This window comes from Orcinus orca, chromosome 10 (genome assembly GCF_937001465.1).
Source record: "Orcinus orca chromosome 10, mOrcOrc1.1, whole genome shotgun sequence".
Taxonomy (NCBI): Eukaryota; Metazoa; Chordata; class Mammalia; order Artiodactyla; family Delphinidae; genus Orcinus; species Orcinus orca.
The window spans coordinates 83,020,917-83,034,254 of record NC_064568.1 but is presented as its reverse complement, the minus strand read 5'-3'; the positions used below and the strand labels follow the sequence as shown (position 1 = coordinate 83,034,254).

The following is a 13,338-nucleotide window of genomic DNA, read 5'->3' as shown; positions in this document are numbered from 1 at the left end:
GAGCTGATCTTCCTGTGCTATGCAGCTGCTTCCCACTATCTATCGGTTTTACATTTGGTAGTGTATATATGTCCATGCCACTCTTTCACTTTGTCACAGCTTACCCTTCCCCCTCCCCGTATCCTCAAGTCCATTCTCTAGTAGGTCTGCATCTTTATTCCCGTCCTGCCCCTAGGTTCTTCATGACCTTTTTTTTTAGATTCCATATATATGTGTTAGCATACAGTATTTGTTTTTCTCTTTCTGACTTACTTCACTGTGTATGACAGTCTCTAGGTCCATCCACCTCACTACAAATAACTCAATTTCGTTTCTTTTTATGGCTGACTAATATTCCATTGTACATATGTGCTACATCTTCTTTACCCATTCATCTGTCGATGGACACTTAGGTTGCTTCCATACCCTGGCTATTGTAAATAGTGCTGCAATGAACATTGGGGTGCATGTGTCTTTTTGAACTACGGTTTTCTCTGGGTATATGCCCAGCAGTGGGATTGCTGGGTTATATGGTAATTCTATGTTCAGTTTTTTAAGGAAGTTCCATACCGTTCTCCATAGTGGCTGTATCAATTTACATTCCCACAAACAGTGCAAGAGGGTTCCCTTTTCTCCACACCCTCTCCAGCATTTATTGTTTCTAGATTTTTTGATGATGGCCATTCTGACTGGTGTGAGGTGATATCTCATTGTAGTTTTGTTTTGCATTTCTCTAATGATTAATGATGTTGAGCATTCTTTCATGTGTTTGTTGGCAATCTGTATATCTTCTTTGGAGAAATGTCTATTTAGGTCTTCTGCCTAAATTTGCAATATTTATGTTAGTCCAGATAATACTAAGAAAGGAATAGGTAAGGGGAAGAAAACCTATATCCCAGCAGAAGAATAGAGTCACAGATGAGGTGAGAGTATTTAGGCATCTGGGAAGCCAAGAGCTTGGTTGTTATTGGGATGGAAAATCAGAACAGGTAGGAAAGAGGCATGAGATAGAGGGAAAAAGCATGGGCCTCACCTTAACTCTGATTCACTAAGCAAGGAGGTTGGGTCCCTTCCTGGAATCCTGGGAGACCTTATCTCCTCCAGCTACCTGTGGCTAGTTCTCTGCCAGGCCAGGTGCCAAGGTCATGTGGGATCCTGTACCTGGTGGCTCCAAAACTTCTGTGTGCATAAGAATTACCTGATAGTGAAAATGCACATTATTTCCCCTCCCAAACTTCCCCTTGATTATTTGTCCTCTGGAAGAAGGGTACAATTCTGTTTGGAGGGTAGCTCAATATATACACATGGGCCCTTCAGCTATCTCTTTTATATTCTTTATCTGAAGAGTATCATGAATAGTTAGAGAAGGATTAATACCTGTGAGCCTGGGTCATGTGACTCCCCGGGTCATGTGACTTAGAATGTGGAGTAGTATATGGGTTAAGGGCTGGCTCTCATGTCAGGCTGCCTTGGTTTAAATCCCTGTTACATGACCTGCTAGCTCTCTAACCTGGGACCAGGCTTAATTTCTCTAAACCTCAATGTCCCTATCTATATAATTGGGTAGTAGCAGTTCCTACCTCATGGAGGTATTGTGAGTATTTGAAGTACTGATTCATATGTGGCACTTAGCACAACACCTGGAAACAAAATTTCCAGTGGAACTAATCAGCCATCCTTCCTTAATAAGCTGTAACTTTAATGTTAACACTACAGCCACCTCCCTTGGATCAACCACACTGTCCAGTGGAACTAACACAACAGCTACTATCTCCAGTGTCACCAGCACAAGTACTGCTCCTCCAATGAAAGAGGAAAACCCTAGCGGACACCTGAGGCCGTGGGAAGTCGTGCTAGTTACTCTGGCCTTGGTTGCGGTGGCTGTGATTCTCCTCACTGGACTCCTCTTCCATTTCATGAGTGCCTGATGTATAGGAAACCCTTTTTCTGAGGGAAAGAGAGCAGGCAAGTGAGGAAGGAACTAAGCTAGAGAGAGCAGAGTCACTGTGGGAGTAACAAGGATGAGAAAATCAGGAAAGACAGAAACAGCAGGTTAGAGTCAGCAAGACAGAGAGTCAAAAAGCCAAGACATATTCAGAGGAAACTGATGAGGGGAAGAAGGGGACCAGAAGAAGTAACGAGGAGGGAGAGAGCTGGCAGGAGGGGAGATGCTTGGGATCGCAGAGCACTGAAGAGGGGGGCAAGACTCTGAAGCTATTCAGCCTCTTGTTTTCTAGAGAAACTCTCTGTGCCTAAGAAACCTCTTCAACGTAGATCTCTTACCACCCCATGGCCATGCACTCACGGCTGTTATGAAGTTCCAGAAGGGTCAAGGGCCACTGTAACTGACTGCAGAGGAGAGCTGTCTCCTCCTGCAGCTATGGAGCTGACTGCGAGACACAAGTGGCCTGAGCATCCCTGAAGGCAGAAGCATCACCGTCCTCGGGGGCAGAGAGGGAGCTGACCTGGATTGCGATTCTGAGTGTCTGCCCCTCCTGCCCCCAGGGCTGCTCCTCCCAGCTCTGCTTCAGCCTCTGACAGTCCTGTGACTGAATTATTAAATAAATGCATCTAATATATGCGGAACCAGACTCTGTGGGTGTGTGTTTATTTATCACTGTGAATGGAGGTTCCTTATATCCTAAAGACCCCTCTTCCCTGTGTTCTCCCAGCTCTCAAATCCCTAGAGTGAAATCCAGACTTTATATCTGTCCCATTTTCTTCCCCATTCTATCCCCATTCCCTGAAGGCCTCCGGACTGACGGAAGAATGGAATCAGGCAAGATGGGGGAAGGCAGATGCTGGACTTCACAAGTTTGTGTTGCACAACAAGAAAGTCTATGCAAGATTAGAGCACAAGGGGGCTGGGGAGTGATCACACCAGTTGTGAAGCAGAGAAGGTCTTGCTAATGGGGCTGTACCCAGGCGTGGCACATTCCCTGGTTTCCTGGCCACACAGGTCTGCTCTTCACTGGGAAGACAGGTGTAAGCCACCTCCTTTCTCTCCTGCTCTCCTGCGGGCTCGCAGCCCCAGTGGCAGTCCTGGGCAGGGAGAACGTGCTGCGAGTTTCTGCAAGGGCGGGCCCAGCCTGTGCTGCCAGGAGCCAGGCTCTCAGCAGTCCCTGAAAAACCAGGCCTCAGAACAGGTACAAAAAGCCTGTGTGTCAGCACTGGACTCTTGCTGAAAGTCAAGCCCTTGTCAAGGGTTCTGGTGTCACTTGCTCATCACGTACATTTGCTGATCCTTCCTTGGGCAAATGAATCACTCACCTTTGTTTCATCAACTTGGCCCTTGCCATGGTTCTCATAGTCTGGGCCTTTGCCAGAGCCTTCTTAACAGGACCAAGGCCATTGATGTACCTTTTGCAATACTATTAACAAAACAGCTTTAAACAGCTCTACAGAAGCCAAACGCAAAAGAGAACCTACGGTATGATTCCATTTGTCTGAAATTCTAGAATAGACAAAACTAATCGACAGTGACAGAGAGCAGATCACTAATTTCCCACAGGGGTGAGAATTTTTAGGAAGGGGGAACATTCTGGATGATAGAAATGTCTTATATCTCGGTTGGGCTGCTAGTTACACAGGTAAATAGACATCTGTCAAACACACCTAACTGAATACTTAAGACCTGTGCATTTCACTGTCTGTAAGCTTATTTAAGAAAAAAGATTTAATAGAAATGGTTGATTCCAGGGCCTGGGCAGAGAAAATCCAAAATGAGCATGGGGCATCTTGTGATGCCAAAGTGGAGAAAAGTACTTTGAAAAAAGGATGGGGAATATTAAAAAGGCACTGGAGCCAGCCTGGGAGAGCTCACAATGGCCAAAATTTGAGCAACAAAATAAATTGTGATAGTATTATATCAAAACCCACAGAACACAATAAATACCTGTGAGTCCACACTGATGTACATAACTGCATAAATAAAGTGGGGAGAAGGCACAACTTTCCTTACAGAAGAATTCCAATTCATAAATATAGAAGGAAGGAGGGACAAACCCACAATAATAATAGCTGCAGGCAAGATGCGCCAATGGTTGCCAAAATTAGTGCATGAAAGTTTAAGCAAAAATAGGATATTTGCATAGTCTCAATACCCCTCCCCAAATATTTAGTAATTACCAAGGGACAAATAATAACTTTACAGTCGAGAATTCTTTCAGACACCACCTTAACCAAGTGATCAAGGTTAGCATCACAGTGATAAGGCACGTTGGTACCACGAGCTCCCTGATGTGCTGCACTAAGAAGGGAACATCATCTCAGCAGTATCCTTGCCAATAATTCATGACCCTGATTTAACCACAAAAACAAATTAGTGATAAGAAATCAAACAAGACAAAGCGAGAGAGAGGCATGGACATATATACACTACCAAAGGTAAGGTAGATAGCTAGTGGGAAGCAGCCGCATAGCACAGGGAGACCAGCTCGGTGCTTTGTGACCGCCTGGAGGGGTGGGATAGGGAGGATGGGAGGGAGGGAGACGCAAGAGGCAAGAGATATGGGAACATATGTATATGCATAACTGATTCACTTTGTTATAAAGCAGAAACTAACACACCACTGTAAAGCAATTATACTCCAATAAAGACGTAAAAAAAAAAAAGAAATCAAACAAACCAAAGTTTCAGGGGAATGTAAATTGGTGCAGCCACTATGGAGAACAGTGTGGAGGTTCCTTAAAAAACTAAAAACAAAAAACAAAACAAAAAAAAAAACAAAACTAAAAACAGAATCACCATATGATCCTGGGCATGTATCCAGAGAAAACCATAACTGGAAATAATACATGCACCCCAATGTTCATTGCAGCACTATTTACAATAGCCAGGACACGGAAGCAACCTAAATGTCCATCGACAGAAGAATAGATAAAGAAGATATGGTACATATATACAGTGCAATATTACTCAGCCATAAAAAAAGACTGAAATAATGTCATTTGCAGCAACATGGATGGGCCTAGAGATTGTCATATTGAGTGAAGTAAGTCAGACAGAGAAAGACAAATATCATATAATATCATTTACATGTGGAATCTAAAAAAATGGTACAAATGAACTTATTTACAAAACAGAAACAGAGTCACAAATGTAGAAAACAAACTTATGGTTACCTGGGGGGGAAATGTCTCGGTGGGGGGCGGAAATTGGGAGACTGGGATTGACATATACATACTACTACATATAAAATAGATAACTAATAAGGACCTACTGTATAGCACAGAGAACTCTTCTCAATGTTCTGTAATGACCTATATGGGAAAAGAATCTAAAAAAGAGTGGATATATGTATATGTATAACTGATACACTTTGTTGTACAGCAGAAACTAATGCAACACTGTAAATCAACTATAATAAAAATTTTTTAAAAGAAACAAAGTTTCAGGACACTCTATAAAATATTGATACTCTTCAAAAGTGTCAACATCATGAAAGACAAGGATAGAGGAACTGTCACAGATTGGAGGAGACTGAGGGGACCTATAAATAAATGCCATGTGGAACCCTGGATTGGATCCTGGAACAGAAAAAGGACATCAATGGAAAAACACATGAAATCTGAATAAATTCTGTAATTTAGTGAATAGTATTATGCCAAAGTTAATTTCTTAGTTTCTATAATTGTATAAATTTTATAATTTCTCTGTACTATCTTTGCAACTCTCCTATAAGTCTAAAATTATCTCAAAATAAAAAATCTTACAATAAAACAAAACAAAAAGCTTTATAGATCTATACATGAAAAAAGGTTAATTTCATTATATGCAAATTGTGCCTCTTGACTTAAAAATAATATCTATTCCTTATGATAGTCCTTTAAAATATATTCATTAGTTATATTAAATATATACAAATACCTTCTTAATTCATCTAAATAATATTTAATCCACTCAAATAAAATTAGTAGTTGAAGTAATCAATTAAATTTGGTAAACCAGCCATTCACTAAGTTGACTTTCAGGGAATCAGCCGCCATCTGAGAGGGGAACATGGTTCCAGCCGTCCTGTAATTCCCGAGTTCCTCTTCCACTTAAGAGGATACTGGGAAAGAGGGAGGCCCCACGAATGGCAGGAAACTTCCTGACTCTGAATGAAAACAAGCAGCTATAATTTTCTGGACAATCTTGAACGATGCAGGGGTGGGAATCAGCAAAGGAAGGAATATGGGTTATTCTCATTCCAAGCCCGATGGGACTCTTGGAGGTGAACTAATTTCATCTGGTCACTGAGGAAATCTTGGTGGGTTGAGGACATTCAAGTAATAGCAGCAAGGAGATGAATCTGCAGGTAGGAGATGAGCCACTGACAAGGACTTGGGTGGATGACTGAGAGAAGAGGGCAGTTCTAAGATAGAGATTGGGGGACCTTCCTGGTGGTCCAGTGGCTAAAGCTCCATGCTCCCAATGCAGGGCCGGGGTTCAATCCCTGGTCAGGGAGCTAGATCCCGTGTGCTGCAGTTAAGGTGCGGCGCAGCCAAATTAATAAATAAACATTTTTTAAAAGATAGAGAGATTGGGTATTTCTCCCCCCTCATCAACGTTCCTCCTTTCTGTTAAGGACCAAGGTGCTCTGTGCCCTCTGACATCTAGCCCTCTTCTCACCATGCACTATCCCCCAGGCAGGCCTGCCAGAAACCCTCCTTGGTCGCCCCAACCTTACCACTCCCACCTGTGGAAAAGGAAGCCCAAGCCCCTCCCTGAGCACTGAGACGTTGTGTGGTGGACAGCTTTCATCTAGGGCTCTGCATCAGAAAGTGATGCCACCCACGCTGACAAGTTTGATCCCCTGTTATGCTCAACTCTGGGCTCTGGGCAGAGCCAAGATCCCCTTCTTGCACTTATGACATCTCTCTTCTGCCCTGGCCCTCCTCTGCATCAAATTCTTCTTCCCTTGATTGACAGAGAGTAAAGAAGCAGGCTGTTCCTCCCTGAAAGAAGGAAGGAAGACCCAGGCATCCTGGATTCCTTTGTAGCAGCACATATGAACCCCACAGCCACTCTGTGCTTAAGGAGAAGGAGAGATAGAAAAAGTAGAGAGAAGGAGGGAGGAAAAAGCATCCTGGGTTCCAGCCCATTTGGATTCTCTTGAGATGAAAAAAGAAAATGTGCTGCCTCATCCCTTCTCCTGCTGCTGCTTCTGTTCCGGTGTTTGGAACTGGGTGAGTGAACTATTTTTGGAGAGAAGAGTGCAAAGGTTCCCCAGGGTCTGGAGAGGTAGGGGCCGGGATCCCTGGAGAAGGAACCTCTTAGGACTCAGGCAGGGCCAGTCTTGAGAGAAGGTGTGGAATAGGTGAGACATCCTTGGGGAGCTCCACACCCTGGTACCTACCCCCAGTTCCCTGTCACAGGGGAGTAGGTTCCGATGGTCCTGTTCATTATCTTTCTTACATCCTCTTTTAAGGAAATGTTCTGCTTTTCATTATTTAGACCTTAACTTTCTGTATTTCATCCCTCCTTGGGAAATGAAATATTTGAGCCCTATTTGAGGAATCGGCAGCAGGTAGGGGGGAATTGTTTTGAGCAGAGGAGCCGAAAACCCCAAAATTTATGCCATGTGGGCTGCACTTATTCATAAGGATAAACATTCTCAGTCCTGATGCCCTGCAGGTGGAGGTGGTGGGAGGTGGGAAGATCCCTCTCTTCCTTCTACTTATACCCAATTCAGTGCTTCTATCAACCCCAACCAGACCATATCCACAGCCCCTTGTGACTTCTCCTACCCTCAAACCACCTTGAATATTACCTGCCCTCAATCTTGACACTTTGGCCCCAGATCTGACCCAGGAGCTTCCTCATTCTAAAACATATACCAAGCCACGACCTGAATTCAATCTCTAATAAGAATCATGGCTCCTGCCTCACTTGTTTACCAGAGACCCAGGCATAACTGGATGAGAGGTGACACAAAGAAACATGGAGTCTGAATACCCGGGATACTGAAATACCAACCCAGGGGGAAGGGAGGTTTAGAAAGAGTCAGGCTTACTTTTCCATGGAAAGAGACCAGAACCACCAAGGGCAGAACCAAAGGCTGGGTGAGAAGATCTTCTAAGGACATGACTTAGCTCTGGGTACTCCATATTGTAGTGCATGTTGTAGAATGTTTTATCAGAATTAAACCTAAAATATCAAATGATCCTTAACTCAAATAAATAAAATCACATTATATGGGGAGAAGTGTCATTTGAATGGGCAAGATACTTGTGAAGAATAGTAAGCAGGGCTTCCCTGGTGGCGCAGTGGTTGAGAGTTTGCCTGCCAATGCAGGGGACACGTGTTCGCGCCCCGGTCCTGGAAGATCCCACATGCCGTGGAGCAGCTGGGCTCGTGAGCCATGGCTGCTGAGCCTGCGCATCTGGAGCCTGTGCTCCACAATGGGAGAGGCCACAACAGTGAGAGGCCCGCGTACGGCAAAAAAAAAAAAAAAAAAAAGACTAGTAAGCAAAGCAGATGATGATGGGCCATCAATGATCCACATTAAAAGAGATTATTTTTGAGTAGGAAAAAGCCAAAATGTTTCCACTAAAGACCCAGAGACCAGCCCTGAAAACTCTATCACTTTTGACCCAGAGACCACTAAGGATCATGTCACTGAGGGTCCAGGCACCACAGAGGACTACACCACCCCAGACCCGGGCACCACAGAGGACTACACCACTCCAGATCCAGCGACCACGGAGGACTACACCACCCCAGACCTGGGGACCACAGAAGATTATACCACTGAACATCCAGACACTAAACCAGAGGGAACAGATTCAGTAACCGCAGTGAAACCCCCTGGACTCCTGACACCCATCAGAATCCCCTTCATTTCCCTGCCACTGCCACCACTGTTGCACTCTTTGTTGGATTCGGCTTCCTAGTGGTGAGCACCTGGCTCTGAAATGTGCAGGACATTATGGGAATAAGGGCACCTGAGGAGGATGAGGTGGGCAAGGGGAGCTGAGGCATAAGAAATTGTCAAAGGCGAGGAAACGTACACAGAGAGAGCTCTGCAAAGACGCAGAGAGACACAGAGATGGAGAGAAAGAAAAGGGGCGAGAAGCAAAAAAATTGAGGGCAGAACTGAGGGACAAAGGAAGGTGTGAGAGACAGAGGGAAAAGGAGAGAGGAGGGAAGGGAAAGACAGTATGGAGAGAGATAAAGCAGACAGAAAGAGGAGCATAAAAACACAAATATAGTAAGACATGGTGAGAGCTGGAGTGAGGCTTAAACTATTAAATAAATACAGATGTAAAACTTTGGAAATTTTTATAAGATGAGAAATTGGTCGGGTAAGAGAAGAAGAGAAAATGGAAACATTTTTGGACATCCACTCATGTCAGAAATTATGTTATTTTGTATTAACTACTACCCACTGTGGAATTCTGCAGAAGATTTTTTTAAACCAGGATTGGGTAGGTTTTTATGAGCAGGGCTACTCTGTCTTGGAGAGACAATGGGTGACAGCTCTCAAAGGGGGGCTCTAGGTGTTTTTCTGTCTCTGAGGGGCCTTGTTTCTAAAAAGGGAGATAAAAGGACTCCATGCCAACCCTGTGACTTCCTCTTGCTGACTTTCAGTCTAAAATCCAAGCCTTCAACTTCTGGCCTCTGCTGGACATGGAAGGGCCGGCCCTTTGGGGCCATCCTGACTGAAGGATGAAGTGCATGTTGGAATCTCAGCAGGGGCGCTTACATGATTAGCCAGCTCATGCAGGTCATTAAAACCTCATTCATTCCTGTTGGTCACTGATGCCATTGTGCACTGACCTCTGCCCCAAGAGGCAAACCCACAGTGCAGGATCCGTTTGTAAGTGTGATTAAGCTGAAAGTAATGCTTTATTCAGTTGAAGTGTTCAGTTTAATTCCACCAAAAGCACACCATGAAACTAGGGCACTCTGAAGGATGGCTAAGAAAAGGAAAAAGGGGATGAAAGCCTTCATATGTACTTGACACACGCATGAATCACGTTCAGTATTCATCAGTAGAGGGAGGCCCTTCTGGACTTCACTGTAATCACAGACAAGTGGCTTTTTGATCATGTGGCTCGTGACGAAAAGTCAGATACTCTCGCTCCAGGTTGGTGGAGCCTTTTCTCACTCCAAACCAGGACTCTAAGTCCTGGCAATGGCACCTTCTTAACCTCTGATAGAGACTAAAACCAAGAGATGATTCAAAAGACTCAGTGTACAGAAAGTAAGAGGAAAGTTTGTATTACCCAACTTGCTACATTTTTAACTTTTAAATATTTGACCAAAAAAAGTTTTAAAAAAAGAATTATCTGTATTTCCATCCCTCCCCCAATTCCACTGATCAAAATAATTTTATTTTTCCTATATTACTTCAACATTTTTGGAAATTGTGTATCTTTAGTGGTATCCGGATCTGCAGAAAGTGGTAAACAGGAAGGAGCCATAGAGATGAGCTGAATAGATCTTTATAAATCACAAACCACCGGGACCAAGAGAGGAACCAAGTCTTAAAAACAAACCACTTGCTTTCTCCCTAGGAAAATTGTTTCCTTCATCCATTAAATCCATCCACCAGAGTTGTTTATCATCCCCATGCCATGGATTGGCAGGCACCATAAAGAGGATCCCAGCAGTGGCTACAGTTGGTTCTGGAGCAAACCAGACTCCTCAGCCTGTAAAGGACCATGAAGTATGATGTGTGTTGTCCTCAGGCCTCCACTCCCCTCCCCCAGTCTGTGAGCCCTGGAATCACCAGATGAGGAAGGTGGCTGGCCCTGGGAATAAACATGTTAGGGACACTCAGAATGCCTGTCTTCTCTGAGTATCACCTAATTCTGGCCGTGATTACGCCCTCAGGAAAATTGCCTTTACTTATCTACCAGGTTTAGTCATAAAAACTATTTGGGGGAGATACGTACAATTCAAATATAAGAGATATTCATTAAGTATTATCAAAGAAATAAAGCAAATATTTGTTCCAGTCTAGGTCACATATCTAAATCCATTCATTTAACAACACAGTTATTAAGTGCCCAGCAGGGGTCAAACACTCCATGCCTTTTTGTCTGTTCATCTCGGTCTGTCTAGCTGAGGGATACAGGTTTCTGTTCTCTCGAAAGCACCACATCCAAGTCATCCCAACACCCAGGCCAAAAGACCATGTCTACAGGAGGTAGCCCGCTGGTCACTCATCAAGTATGAATTGAGTACCAGTTGGACTAGAGGGAAATTCAGTCTCAGTTCTTTTTGCTGCTTCCACAGATCCTGGGGTTGTACATAGGATAGTGGCATAAAGGAACATAGGATAAGGGAAACTCTTAAAGTCAACTGGCCCATACTAATTACCCCCAAGACACCCATGTCCCTCTGGGTCAGCAGTTCTGCCAAAAGTGCAGGGGCTTTGCTGAGTCCACCTCCCTCATCTTACCATGTAGCCTCCATCTCCAGAATGTGGCCACCTCTGCAAGGTGCTGCTAGGAAGGGGGGCATGGTTCCTGCCTTTAAGGACCCACAGAGAGATGCATGACCATCTGGTCTCTGGACAGTACTGAAGGTAGAAAACGACAAGGTGAAGACGCTGCAGAAACATCCCGAAGGAAAAAAATGAAGCCTTAAAGAGTAAGGGAGGAATTCCCTGGTGGCGCAGTGGTTGGGAGTCCGCCTGCCAGTGCAGGGGAGACGTGTTTGTGCCCCGGTCCGAGAAGATCCCACATGCCGCGAAGCAGCTAGGCCCGTGAGCCATGGCCGCTGAGCCTGTGCTTCCGGAGCCTGTGCTCCGCAACGGGAGAGGCCACAGAAGTGAGAGGCACGCGTACCGCAAAAAAAAAAAAAAAAAGTCAGGGAAATCCCGCCCTTAGTCTTGGAATCCTGAACTACAAGATTTGGTAGTTGGCTTCCAAGTCATATTACTCATCATACTCATTGTGACACTTGTAATTTGCTACATATATCTATGTGTGTCATCTATTTAGTGACTGTATACAGCTCACTCCAGCATGTGAGTCCAGCCACACTCATCTAATCCTCCTTTCTTCTTTATAAAGCCCAATGTTTAGAGGATGTCTTTCTTTAGGTATTGTTAAAGGGCAGTACAAAATCCAAGTGACCCCAACTGGCACCTGCTGTTACTGTGCTGCCCAGATTGAGGAAACTGAGCAAGCACACCCCTTAAAGAATTGTTCCCGAACAGGATTTACGCCCATTTGTCACCTCTCACAAAAATGTCTGCGAATGCACATTCCCGTCCAGTCTCCCATCTTTATAAACGAGAATGTTTGGTGAAGTTGTCCAGCAATAGTGATTCAACATTCTCCTTGCAAAGGAAACCATAAACAAGACCAAAAGACAACCCTCAGAATGGGAGAAAATATTTGCAAATGAAGTAACTGACAAAGGATTAATCTCCAAAATTTACAAGCAGCTCATGCAGCTCAATAACAAAAAAACAAACAACCCAGTCCAAAAATGGGCAGAAGACCTAAATAGACATTTCTCCAGAGAAGACATACAGATTGCCAACAAACACATGAAAGAATGCTCAACATCATTAATCATTAGAGAAATGCAAAACAAAACTACAATGAGATATCACCTCACACCAGTCAGAATGGCCATCATCAAAAAATCTACAAACAATAAATGCTGGGGAGGGTGTGGAGAAAAGGGAACCCTCTTGCACTGTTGGTGGGAATGTAAATTGATACAGCCACTATGGAGAACGGTATGGAGGTTCCTTAAAAAACTACAAATAAAAAAAAAAAATTAAAAAAAAAAATTAAAAAAAAAAAACTACAAATAGAATTACCATACGACTCAGCAATCCCACTACTGGGCATATACCCTGAGAAAACCATAATTCAAAAAGAGTCATGTACCAAAATGTTCATTGCAGCTCTATTTACAATAGCCAGGAGATGGAAGCAACCTAAGTGTCCATCATTGGATGAATGGATAAAGAAGATGTGGTACATATATACAATGGAATATTACTCAGCCATAAAAAGAAACGAAATTGAGTTATTTGTAGTGAGGTGGATGGACCTAGAGTGTGTCATACACAGTGAAGTAAGTCAGAAAGAGAAAAACAAATACTGTATGCTAACACACATATATGGAATTTAAGAAAAAAAAATTCATGAAGAGAACCTAGGGGTAAGATGGGAATAAAGACACAGATCTACTAGAGCATGGACTTGAGGATATGGGGAGTGGGGAGGGTAAGCTGTGACAAAGCGAGAGAGAGGCATGGGCATATATACACTACCAAACGTAAAATAGATAGGTAGTGGGAAGCAGCCGCATAGCACAGGGAGATCAGCTCGGTGCTTTGTGACCACCTAGAGGGGTGGGATAGGGAGGGTGGGCGGGAGGGAGACGCAAGAGGGAAGAGGTAT

The 13,338-nt window shown here is 43.9% G+C and overlaps 1 long non-coding RNA gene and 1 pseudogene across 1 annotated transcript; one reads left to right on the top strand and one right to left on the bottom strand.

The window, feature by feature from the left end:
* Positions 1–6,593: 6,593 nt before the first annotated feature.
* Positions 6,594–9,548, top strand: LOC105748898 (protein PBMUCL2-like; annotated as a pseudogene).
* Positions 9,549–9,792: 244 nt separating this feature from the next.
* On the bottom strand, positions 9,793–12,726 carry LOC125965564 (uncharacterized). Its single transcript, XR_007479601.1, has 2 exons — positions 11,373–12,726; positions 9,793–10,719 (listed from the first exon to the last, which is right to left on the bottom strand). It is a non-coding gene; the product is annotated as an uncharacterized LOC125965564 (long non-coding RNA).
* Positions 12,727–13,338: the final 612 nt, after the last annotated feature.